General features: G+C 42.9%; 1 pseudogene; it reads left to right on the top strand.

The window, feature by feature from the left end:
- Positions 9,974-12,830, top strand: LOC102186489 (annotated as a pseudogene).

The following is a 13,644-nucleotide window of genomic DNA, read 5'->3' as shown; positions in this document are numbered from 1 at the left end:
CAAGAATACTGGAGTAGGTTGCCATTTCCTTCTCCAGGGGATCTTCCCGAACCAGGGATTGAACCCGGGTCTCCCGCCTTGCCGGCAAACGCTTTAACGTCTGAGCCACCAAACAACAGGAGGAGTAATATAATTAGACTTACAGTTTTCAAAGAATATTCTGTATATAGACTAGAGGCTGGATTTGAGAAAGACAAGAAGGAATAACTTCACTCACTAAATATATATTGTACAAACTGCTGATGACAATATTTGCCTAGGCACTAAAGATATGGCAGCAAATGAAAAAAACAAAAACGATAAATAGTAGGAACATCAAAAAGGAGATTAACATGATAGTCCAATTGGGAAGTAAGGGTGCATGGACTCGGATGCCAACCATAAGATCTGAGAGGTTTTTGAGACCTTTCACATGATTTAGGGATAACGCAGTACTAGAAGTGAGCAGTGAGAAAGAGGACTAATGGAATTACTTATAAATATACAATATAAAAAATAAACCTGAGGGGCAAGCAAGTTCAGGGAGTGTATCAGTAAATTGAGCCTTGAACATCTTTCCAAAAGATTTTAAGGTATATCGAAACATCCAAGTGGAGAAATCAAATAAGCTTTCTACAAATAGGTGAGGCTTGGCTAGGATCAAAGATAGATCTAGGTAGTCAAGAAAATCATGGAAGTGGATGAGATGAGCTGGGAAGAGTGTATCACATGAAAAATAAAGCACTGTGAAATTCCAATATCTACAGGTTACTTAGAAAAAGAGTTAATAAAAGAATCTGAAAAGGAATAACCAGAGAAACCATGAAAAGTGGAGCTTTGAGAAGAAGAGTGGTGGTCACTGTGACAAATGTTTCTATGAGGTCAAATAAGGACTGAAAATTGTCCATTGTATTTAACAATATGAAACTCATTGGCAACCTTGATGAAAGCAGTTATAAAGTAGTGGAGAAGGTAAAACCATATTAAAATGGGTAGAAGGGTGACTGTGAGATTGGAAAATAGAAATAGTAAGAGCAGCTCCTTTACGAAGTATCTGGAAAGGGACAAGAGGGAAAGCAGGCAATCAAGATGTGATTTTATGCAGGTGGAAAAGACTGGGGACTCTTCTCCCAGAAAGGAATGCCCGGTGAAAACTGCAGCGTGAAGGATGCCCGCTGACGGGTGTGCTCAGACACCCTCCCAAAGCTCATCACACCCCCGAAAGATTTGGGAAATGGTAGTAGTTTCTCACTCTCATCTCTACTACTTTCTTTTTGTTTTTTCAAATTGAGAGAAATCTGAGACTGTTTAAAAGCTGATTGGAATGAGTCAATAGATATGGTGAAATTAAAACTCTTGGAATTAGGAAGGATTTAACAAAAAGGTAAGTTCCTGGAAAAAGGAAGAAACTGTAGAATTTAAAAGAGTGTAGGAATCAGACTTTCACAATAGGAGCTTAAATTACAAAAGTGGATAAGCAGGAAAAGGTGATTGAAATAGCTGGATTGGTGAATTTGGTAGCACTAAGTTGAGTGAGTTCTTGTCTGATCATGTCTAATTTCTTTGTAAAAGAGGGGCCAGATCTATCACCTTAACTGAAGGAGGATACCCTGATCTGGAATTTTGAGGACAGCGGGACAGTTTGACATGGGAAAGTAAACTGAGAGACTGCTGGGTCGCTTCATGTGCTCAGATGGAGATGATGACCACAAAGTTGAGCCAATGTCAAGAAACACGCAATGAATCAGACACAGGCACACGACAAAGAGGGTGGTTAGATTCGTCCAGGATTTAGGGTTTCCCCAGGTGGGTGAAATTACAGTGGGAATTGCGGTATTAGAAGAGAGAAGTTTGAAATGGTAGAATACTTCATATAGGCTAGATAAAAGTGAGAGAAAAGCAGGAGGCCGAGGAATCAATGAATTTGAAGTCCCAGTGTGTGTTAGAAGAGGAGTTCATGAGGACAATTTAGTCAGAGAGCTCCAAGAAATGAGAATAATTTATGGTTTTGGAACAGTTTTGACTGATGTCAGGCTCCAGACTGTGGCCAGCCAAGGATAAAACTGAATGAAGGAAGAGGTCCTCAGAGAGAAAGAAACTGAGGGCCCAAGATATGGGACGGATTGTTTATAGAACATGAAAATCCCCCTGGATGATGACTGGACTTTGAAAGCAGAGGCAAAGCACCCTTGGGATTGAACATTCCCTGAGGAGGACTCACTGGGTGGTCAGCAGATAACAGCAAGAAGGAAGCATGAGAGGGTGAAGAAACAAAACTCGAGAGTCTCCAAGAAGAAAGAGCATCGTCTCGTAGACTTGGGGAATGAAAATCACACCAGGGATTGGTGGCAGGATGTAGCGGAGTGAGCCCCTGAGGAGGGAGAATCCTCAGGTGGGACCCAGGTTTCTGCTACAACCGGGAGGAACAGAGTGAAGCAAATACACAGCACAAAGTTATAGGGAAGTTTGTTCATCAGTTACCAGAAATTCTGAGTGCCAGATGGAAGGGAACAAGGAGAGAAACTAGAGTGGGGAGTGACACTGGGGGGGGGGTGGCGGGCAGGAAGCCCCAAAAATGCTACAGAAAAGGGAGGCAATAAACACAGGGACAAAGAGAGACAAGCAGGACAGAGGAAGAGTAATGATGCCATGTCCTTGAAATCCTGTCTTTAAGTATCTGTTTAACGTTTACTTAAAGAGATTGGGGGGAATCTGATTTCATAGTGATAAAAAGTATCTGAATTTTCTTTAGGCCTTTTAAAATTGAAGTATAGTGATTTTACAACGTTGTATTAGTATCAAGTGTACAGCAAAGTGATTCAGTTATACAGACACACATTTTTTTTTTCAGATCCTTTTCCGTTTAGGTTACTACAACATATTGAGCATAGTTTCCTGTGCTATACAGTAGGTCCTTGTTTACAATTTTATATATCATAGTGCATATATGTGGAGAAGGCAATGGCACCCCACTCCAGTACTCTTGCCTGGAAAATCCTATAGATGGAGGAGCCTGGTAGGCTGCAGTTCATGGGGTCGCTAAGAGTCGGATAGGACTGAGCGACTTCACTTTCACTTTTCACTTTCATGCATTGGAGAAGGAAATGGCACCCCACTCCAGTGTTCTTGCCTGGAGAATCCCAGGGACAGGGAGCCTGGTGGGCTGCCGTCTATGGGGTCGCACAGAGTCGGACACGTCTGAAGTGACTTAGCAGCAGTGTATATGTTTATAAATTAGGAGTTTGGAATTAAAAAGTATCTATATTTTTAAGTTCAAAATGTGGGTAGTATTACTTGCATTAAGCACGTGGAAGGACAATTTCTGAGATATTACGTGTCTCCATTTTCTCCTTCTCCTCGCCGATTGAGCAGGCAGCAGACATCAGAGGAGGGACCTCTATCCGCCTGACCTCACCATCCTGACTGAGGGACTCCTGCTAGAACTCCTGCCCTCTGGCTCCTTTACTCTCTCCCTGCCAAGGGACAGTGACATGGCTAATTGGTGAACTCAGCATGTGCTTGGCTTAGTGGCTTCCGAGACTCCTCCCCTTGCTTCTTCCTGCCCTCAGGATGTGCATATTATTTGTTCTCTGCCAAGGGGAGAGCTCCTGGGAGAACCAGTTAGCAGAGGTCTGCTAGGGGCTGAATACGTAAGGCTTACTTACCCAGGGGTGAAGCATTAGGGCCCACAGTGCACACAAAGACAGTGCACACAAAGAAAAGGCCATTTTATCGAGTCACCTTCCATAGTAGCAAAGCTAACATTTTAAATCTCCATCCTTCTGCTTCCTGTGTCTCACTGTTCAGCTGGCTCCAAACTCAGGATGAAATCAACAGTGTCTTATTGTTGCTATTATAACAAACTACTACACACTTGGTGACTTAAAACACTATCAATTTGTCATCTGATGGTTCTGTAGTTCCTAGGATTCAGGGATGAGGGCATGGACATCCTAAGGGACCACAGATTTTAGACTGCCTGATATCCGCTTGCAGGTCCAGTGCTTCTGCCTTGAAAGAGAAGGAAGTGCAGGAAGCAGTGTTAGCTGTGCCACCCAAGCCTTCCCAGACTTATTTCTAAAAGCCTACAGCCACTGTTCAGATTTTGCTAGGTGACCTGGAAATTTAAAGAGAAATTGAAGGGAAACAGGAGACAGAGGATTCCCTCCAAACTTACAGGAGGGGTTGCGGAGTTTGGAAGGTGGAGAGAAAGGTCATGGAGTTAGCTGGGAATCTTCCACCACCTGTGAATATGGAGAAAGCAATGACCACGTGTGTCCCTGGAGGAGCCAGCACCTCGGCACCAGAGTTCCAAGACCTAGCAAAGATCTCCCTTCCCCATGGTGATGTATGGGGCCAGAGAACCATCTGACTCCATGGAATCTCCATGCCTTGTACAGTGAGATCAAGGGCCCTTCTCTGATTTTCTACTTCATCTTTAAAGAGACTTGCTCAAGATAAGCACAATTTTTATTCTCCTTTCATCTCAGGAAAGGAGGAGAATTTTTCCAATTTTGTCCACGTTTTTTTTTCCCCCTCCCCTTCCTCTTCCTCCTCCTTCGATTTTCCTTTGTGACTTTCTAAACCAGACAATTTCTTGGAGAGCATACTACATTGTTTGAATTTTAAGTACTGAATCATTCATATTCAGCACCTGGGACGATGCCACCTATTGTTCAGTTTTCCTAGCCAAATGAGACACTAGGTGCCAACAGGCTGATTCTAAGGTAGATGGATATATGCAGACACACAAGTGAGATTGGTAGAAATTTTAAAAATGTGTGTTTTTAATATTTTCACTAAAGACATTGTTATCTGGGAACCCTAGCTAAAGTGGGGTGAGTTTATATTTCCTATAAGGAAATAAAGTTAACTAACCCCAAACACTTCTAAGAATTCTGACATGCTCCTGCTGAGACATGGAAAGTACAGAAGTCCAGAAGGGACTGTCTTCTGGAGGATGCCAGAGGTAAGCAGTGACATGAAGCAAGATGGTTGGCAGAGGGGGAACCAGACCTCACAGAATCCACCTGGGACTCACTGCAGAGGACTGGGGGCTTTGAAATGAAGGAAGGGATTCCTTTGCCTTTTGGTTCAATAAAGCCCCAGGGGGACTTCCCTGGTAGCTCAGAGAGTGAAGAATCTGCCTGCAGTGCAGGAGACCAGGGTTTAGGTCTCCGGGTTGGGAAGATCCCTGGAGGAGGAAATGGCAACCCAGTCCAGTATTATTGCCTGGAGAATTCCATGGACAGAGGAGGAAATGTGCATGGGGTTGCAAAGAGTTGGGCACTTTCACACTTTCAAAAAGGAAACAGCAGGTAGTTGATCCAAAGGCATACGCAGAGAGCTTGATACCCTGCTTGCAGGGCAGGTAAGATTCCTCTCTGCTTTCCCTGACTGCAGTTCAGGCTCAGCCCCGGGTTTGGGTCAGTACTGAAGGTGGGATCTCTCTGTTGGACTGCTGGCTGCAAGGCTCTGAGCACACTGTTCAGATCTTCCCCTTCAGGTACTATTTGCTAGACTTTTGCTCCTGAAGATAATTCTGTCATTATTCCTAGCTGATTCAGCAGTCATTTAAAGATAACTTGTTTACTGACTTGTGGCTGCCTAGCATCCTATTTCTACCCCTTCCAATCAGTGTTCCATCTTCCTTGGGGAGAATCACCCCATTCCGGGGAGCCTTGTGGAAGGGTGATTTCTAATACCGCCTTCCCCAGCAGGCTCCTCCTTTGGAAGCTCATAGGATCTTGACCAGTCCATCGGATGCTTTCTCCTGGGACTCAGAATTCTGAGGAACTGAAACCAATGCTGGAGGAAATGGAAAGGTCAAATTGATTAGAAGTTGTAGAAGAGCAGCAGCATTTGGACCAAAGTGGCTTTACAGCGTGTCCCGGGCTGAATCTGCCTGCTCTGCCTCCAGGATGCCCTTGGCTTCCTGTCCAATTGCCAGTCTTGGATCGTGAGCCTCCTTTCACGGCAGGGACTCCCTCCCAGTATCGTGCTGGCCAGCGTCCTCCTTGTTAAGAGAGCTTGCTTGCAGTCAGAAACCTGACTATTGTATTTTTATAGAGTTTTGATTCTGTAAGTCAAGATAGTGAAGAGGCAATATTTAATGCCATTTGGACTTCCCCAGTGGTTCGGTGGTAAAGAACCTGCCTGCTAACATGAGAGACATAAGAGACGTGGGTTTGTTTCCTAGGTTGGGAAGGTCCTCCTCCATGGGGGATCTTGGCAACCCACTCCAGTATTCTTGCCTGGAAAATCCCCATGGACAGAGGAGCCTGGAGGGCTGTGGTCTATGGCGTCGAAAAGAGTTGGACATAACTGAAATGACTGATCATGCAGACACACATGCATTTATGACAGTAAAAAGCTGAGTTGGGATGTGGATGGGGACAGAAGGAAATGAAACAGGTACAGACCACTTAGAACTTGTTCTTCACACTATTTATGTCAAGCGTACAATCGACTTCAAGCACAGATGGGCTGTATTGAGGAGGAATGATAAGATAGGAAAACCAGGCTGCCTCCTAGCATTCTTCTGTGTTGATGACATCATTATCTATGAGGAAGTACTAAGAATTCCTAGAACTTCAAACACAGAAATCTCTAGACTAAATCACAAAATTGTATTCCAATGCAAAATATATTATTTCTATAATACTATGTTACTCACTCAGTCATGTCTGACTCTGAGACCCTAAGGACTGTATCTTGCCAGGCTCCTCTGTCCATGAAATTCTCCAGGCAAGAATATTGGAGTGGGTTTCCCCCTTCTCCAGGGCATCTTCCCAATGCAAAGACTGAACCCAGTCTCCAGAATTGCAGGCAAATTCTTTACCATCTGAGCCACCAGGGAAGCCCAAAATATTGGAGTGGGTTGCCATGCCCTCCTCCAGGTATCTTCCCAACCCAGGGATCAAACTCGAGTCTCATATCTTCTGCATTGGCAGGTGGGTTCTATGCCACTAGCACCACCTGGGAAGCCACACTACTAACTACTTGGAAAGCTCAGATACTCATACATAATCAACTGTTTAGTATCAGAATTCCAAGGAACTAACAGTGGTACAGAATACTTTAAAAATGCAATGGAAAGAAACAAAATCTGAAAGAGACACCTGAAAGAATGATGTTAAGGCCTTACTTGGCCCTACACAATGAGTCCAATCGATCTGTCTTCTCTTCTTTCACACTAGTAAGTAAGGCTGTCGGAGAAGGCGACCCACTCCAGTACTCTTGCCTGGAAAATCCCATGGATGGAGGAGCCTGGTAGGCTGCAGTCCATGGGGTCACGAAGAGTCAGACACGACTGAGTGACTTCCCTTTCACTTTTCACTTTCAGGCATTGGAGAAGGAAATGGCAACCCACTCCAGTGTTCTTGCCTGGAGAATCCCAGGGACAGAGGAGCCTGGTGGGCTGCCGTCTATGGGGTCGCACTTAGCCGGACACGACTGAAGTGACTTAGCAGCAGCCAGGTAGGGCTGTGTTTACTCCTAAAAGGTTAAATTTAATTAATACTTTTTATTTAAAGAAAAGTACTCTTAAAAGCTCAGGAAAATGCAACTTAAAGTGACAGTTATAATATCAGCCAACAAAAGGTCCACAGAGAAGAAGTCAGGAAACAGATTCAGTTGAAATATTCTAGAGAAGACACACTTCCTGGAAGTGATAATAAAAGAGCCATTTGCCAAGTTAAATAACATGGTGATTATAGGTTTTCAATTAAGCCACCACAACCAACCACATAGATTAAAAGTGAAATGTCATATCCATCAAAGTAATGACATTGGTTTATTAGTTCCAAAAGTACTATGTGAAAAACTAAACAGCTCCTTACTAAGGGCAGAAAGGTGAAATGAACATGTAAATGACTGCCAATGCTAAGGAATTTTCATAAGTTAAATAGTAATACAGGCTGCTCAGTTATCCCATTCAAAGCCCCATTCCTACACAATTCTGGGAACTTGGAGCTCACATCACTTAGTTATGTAACATTCGCTTATATTTTTGGTTTTAAAAAGAAAATTCTTGTCTGGTGTCAAATGTGAATGAAGTTATACGAGTGGTACATCAAGTGTCTGTTATAAAAGAATTCTAAAACACAGGAAGATCCTAAAAAGCAAGGCCTAAGGAATCTAAGTTTATGACATTGGAACAGTTTAGCATGATCAGTAATTCAAGCAAGTTTCTTTCATTTTTAGTTTTTCAAGTATGTTATCTATTTTTACCCCCACACTTCAAAATGGCTGGGTGGGGGGGGCATGAAATATTAGTATACATATCTTGAGCCCTGGCAAAAGACTTAACTTTATCCTCTCTCCTGCATCTGCTTACCCATATCTGCATGCATTAGAATTGACTTACATGTTGAATTAGAAACATTAATCTATTTAAGCAGTTATCTATCAACAGATATGTCTAGAAACATAAAATGGAACAGAGAGGCAGTGTCTGCTGTCAAAGGAAAATGTGCTGCTTTGTCTGAGCCTTCCAGTCCATCCTGCCGCTTTTTATGTCAGAAGGGAATAGCCATGTCAGTGAGAATAGCCTCATGCTTAGAGGTCCTGGGGGTGCAACTAAGACTCACCAAAATGTCCCAATCCCTCCTCCCCAATCCCGTGCCAGCTATCGCTATCACTTTGCTTTTGGGTCTTGCTGCCAACTGAGCAGACAACCTTCAGAAAGAGAAATCGGCCTCTGGCAGCAAAATGCCTGGTGCCCCAAGTTGGAGGTAGATGGTAGTGGTGTTCAGCAGTGGACCTGCATGGACTCTACCCTTTGGCCACATCCCTGCATCCCCACCAGAGCTGCCGCTTGTTGGCCCCAGCAGGTGGAAACGGCTGAGCCCACAGCCTTGGCTGGTGGTAAGGTAGGTCCTTGATGTTAAGTCAAAGGAAAGGCAGGAGAGGCAGCTTGTTGAGTGAAGAGTTAGGAAAGGTTACAGACTGGCAGCCACCAAAACCAAAATCCTAGCTGCTTTAATATGTCTCAATAGGAAGGGAAATTGCCAAGGTCTTAATAAGCAACTGTGTCTTAATTCCCCTAGAAATGCTCTGTATGGAGATTTGTAACTATGTATTTATAACAGTCACCAATACTATCACTTGTTAGCCACACTCATCTCAACATGGATTTAAATACAGACCCTTATGTAACTGTATCATATCCCTCACTGAAGTAGAAATTACATGGAGCTATTTTTTCAATGTAATCTCTTTTATAATGATGACCGCTCTCCAGATGCATCTGGGGTGCAGTCCTTAAGACAGCATGCTTATTCACTTTTATAATAATGTTCTTTTGGGTAGAAATCTCCTGGTGAGGTTGAATCAAATATTTTCTTGATTTGTTTCAAATCATGCTAATTTAGATTGCTTAAGGAAAAAATAATGCTTTTATTTCTAAGTATCTTCCTTTGCTTCAAAATGAATTAAGGCAGCAAAGTGAAATAAATTAGAACCAAATACTAGAAAAACTTCAAACAAAACAAGATGTAAAATGAAAAATGAATACAAAAGGGTGTAACATAGAGCCAGGAGTGAAACTGATTCAATTGCGTTCTTAAATAGCCCGTGCCATTTAGCACAGCTGCATGCCCTTCCGTCACCTCATTCTAATAATTAATTATTTAGTGTCTATGTACCAGACACTCTCCATGGAACGCTCCACCCTTGGCTTTCAGAGCAATGTCCTCTTATGATAGAACTCCTCTCTGTTCTCTTAATTGGCTCCTAATCCTTCTGCCATTTCTCAAAGGCCACAGGATGTTTTCACCTTAACATCCTGGGGATTCCACAAACTTACAAAACTGCCCCACATTGACCAGCCTGAAATCCCACAACTCTAGGAGACAATGAGTCTCCTTCACTTTACTAAGGTCCCCGCCAAACTGCCAGTCACCTAGGCATTAAACTACAGAAGCATTTGTTTCATCCCTCACCTCCCCATCACCCTGACAACAAGCACAAAGGGCAGTGGACAGAATCAAGGATGCACCGCTGTGTGCACTCACATGAAAGAGGCAAGACAGGCCCCTGTTTACAGAAAGGTGAGTTGGAGGAAAAACAAATCAGATTTAGGGAGGAAAAAAGGAGGCTATTGTGGGAATAATAAAGAGACATAACCATGTCTGCAAAAGATTAAAATATTTATTAAACAGTGCTACCCACAAATTCATAGCAACAAATGTGAGAAGCTAGGTTTGTACATTTGATTACTTCCCTCAGTAAATAAACATATATTGACTCAAGGAATAACTTTCCCAATGCTATTACTTTAGATGAATAATTGATTCTGACTGTACACAAAGAGCACAGCAATGAAATTGCTTGGGAGTACTTATATGCTTATATTAATAATTTTGTTTTGGCTTTTAAATATCTTCAGGCACCATACTTGTCATCAAAAAACGATTGCTTTTTGAAGATTTCTTTTGTGCCAGACAGTATTCTAAGTTCTTCTTACTGGTTGTCACCCTGTACAGTAAGGTATTATTATAAATATGAAGAAACGGATGTTTAATAAGATTGAGTATTTTCTTTAAGGTCAAACAGTTAGAATGTGGTAGGGCATGGAATGGAACCTAGCAAGTCTGATACCAGATTTGGTCACATTAACTAGATCACTGCTTAAGCATTACTTTAGGATATGTGATAGTTACAAAACCACCTCCAAATCTTAGTGGCCTAACATAACAATAGTTTCTTTCCCAAATAGACCTCAAAGTCTAAGTCAGTAAAACCTTCTCCAGGGCAATTGCTCCAGGGGGTGACCCCATGGTCCTGGTTGCTCTCATTTTGCAGCTCTGCCATCTGACCACATTGTTGCTGCAGCTGCCATGACAGAGAGAGAGCTGGAGAGCTGCATGCCAGCATGGACATCATTCAGCCTGGAAGTGACATCTGTTATTTTTGCTCACCGTTCATGGCTCAGAGTCATCACATAGTCACATCCTTACTACATGGGAAGCTAGAGAACATCATCCAGAGTTCCTAAGAGGAGAAGAATGAAATTGGCTTTGGTGTCTCAAACCTAATGCTCTCAACCACTCAGCTTGGGAATTCTTGCAGAGGCTGTTTTATATGCAATATATATCTTTATTCAATAGAATACCTTTTAGGAAGAGCACTGTCTATATCTAGAAGAACTATTTCCTCAAGGGAATTTTAGAGAATGTATGGCTATAAAATGCTGCAGTCCGTGAGGTCGCAAAAGAGGCTTCTTAGTGACTGAACAACAATCAGGCTCCAAGAGCATGATGGAGTTCCACAAGGTCATTAGCAGCTTTTAATGAAACGAAAAGCAAAGAAATTTGTTTTTCTTCTTAGAAGAATGATCAAAAACAGAGAATATACTTAACAAGTAATTAGAGTAAGCTCCAGCCTAGAGAACCAGTGGAGCCCATTCTTGCTGTAAGAGAAATCTTTTCTTGTTCTGCTCTCAATCTCTTTGAGAGACACAGGAAAAGAAAAGATAGCATGAAGCTATCAATGGTAATGTGATCTCTCCCTGGGACCCCAGTCTTTAGTAAAATTAACCAGAGAACGTATTCAGAACAAGTCAATTTTTTGTGTGTGGAAAATGGTAGAGTAGAAAAACGGCATATTTGGGCTGATGTAACCCACTCCAGTGTTCTTGCCTTGAGAATCCCAGGGACGGGGGAGCTGAGTGGGCTGCCATCTATGGGGTCGCACAGAGTCGGACATGACTGAAGCGACTTAGCAGCAGCAGCAACCAGCAACAAAGGTCCATCTAGGACCCAAGCATTCTGCACACCAAGGAAATGCACTTCCCGAGGGAGTGGGTGGAGAGCATGGGGGGTAAAATACCACCTGCTGCTCATAAAACTAAATCAGAAGAAAATATCAAGGAAGGAAAAATAGACAGTAAGAAGGCAGAGGAAAACACAAAGACAGATGAACCATCAAGTGAGGAAAGTGATCTAGAAATTGACAATGAAGGTGTGATTGAACCAGACACTGATGCACCTCAAGAAATGGGAGATGAGAATGTAGAGATAACTGAGGAGATGATGGATCAGGCAAATGATAAAAAAGTGGCTGCCATTGCTGCCCTAAATGATGGTGAACTCCAGAAAGCCATTGACTTGTTCACAGATGCCATCAAGCTAAAGCCTCATTTGGCTCTCCTGTATGCCAAGAGAGCCAGTGTCTTCATCAAATTTTAGAAGCCAAATGCTGCCATCTGAGACTATGACAGTGAGCTACTGAAATAAATCTTGGTTCAGCTCAGCCACACAAGTGGTAAGGGAAAGCGCACAGACTTCTGGGCCATTGGGAAGAAGCTGCCCATGATCTTGCCCTTGCCTGGAAGCTGGATTATGATGAAGATGCTAGTGCAATGGTGAAGGAAGTTCAACCAAGGGCCCAGAAAATTGCTGAACATCGGAGAAAGTATGAGCAAAAACATGAGGAGCGTAAGATCAAAGAAAGAATACAAAGGGTTAAGAAGGCTCGGGAAGAACATGAGAGAGCCCAGAGGAAGAAGCCAGAAGACAATCAGGATCTCGGTATGGCTCCATTCCAGGCAGCTTTCCTGGGGGAATGCCTGGTAATTTTCCTGGAGGAATGCCTGGAATGGGAGGGAGAATGCTTGGAATGGCGGGAATACCTGGGCTCAATGAAATTCTTAGTGATCCAGAGGTCCTTGCAGCCATGCAGGATCCAGAAGTTATGGTGGTCTTCCAGGATGTGGCCCAGAACCCAGCAAATATGTCAAAATATCAGAGCAAAGCAAAGGTTATAAATCTCATCAGTAGGTTGTCAGCCAAATTTGGAGGTCAAGCATAATGCCCTTCTGACATAAAGCCCTGCTGGAGGAAAAGCAACTTAGATCACCTCATAGATGTTGTAATAATACAAACCAGTGTACCTCTGACCTTCTCGTGAAGAAAGCTGGGGTGCTTTGAAGATAATCCCCACACCTTTGCCCCAAACACAGCTGAAAACATTTTACAGTGGTTTGCCATTAGGGTATTCATTCAGATAATGTTTTCCTACTAGAAATGAAAAACTTTCAGCAATTTTTAAACCTTAAAAAAAAATCAAAGCTATGGTTTTTCCAGTAGTCACGTATGGATGTGAGAGTTGAACTATAAAGAAAGCTGAGCACCAAAGAATTGATGCTTTTGAACCGTGGCGTTGGAGAAGACTCTTGAGAGTCCCTTGGACTGCAAGGAGATCTAACCAGTCCATCCTAAAGGAAATCAGTCCTGAATATGATGCTGAAGCTGAAACTCCAATACTTTGGCCATGTGATACAAAGAACCAGCTCCTTGGAAAAGACCCTGATGTTGGGAAAGATTGAAGGCAGGAGGAGAAGGGGACAACAGAGGACAAGATGGTTGGATGGTATCACCAACTCGATGCTCATGAGTTTGAGTAAACTCCGGGAGTTGGCAATAGACAGGGAGACCTGGCATGCTGCAGTCCATGGGGTCACAAAGAGTGGGACATGACTGATCAACTGAACTGAACTGAACTGAACCAGCATCAGAAACAGGAGATTTAACTCAAGAACCAGAAGTCAAGGAGGCCACAGGAGAGTGATCTTCTGGAAATCAATAGAAATCTGGAATTTAAATCTTTATTTCTTTTTTAATCAAACTAACGCTAACTGTGAGCCCACATCCATAGAACTGA

This window comes from Capra hircus, chromosome 11 (genome assembly GCF_001704415.2).
Source record: "Capra hircus breed San Clemente chromosome 11, ASM170441v1, whole genome shotgun sequence".
NCBI lineage: Eukaryota > Metazoa > Chordata > Mammalia > Artiodactyla > Bovidae > Capra > Capra hircus.
Note: the sequence above shows the minus strand (reverse complement) of the source record. Positions and strands in the feature narration are given on the sequence as shown.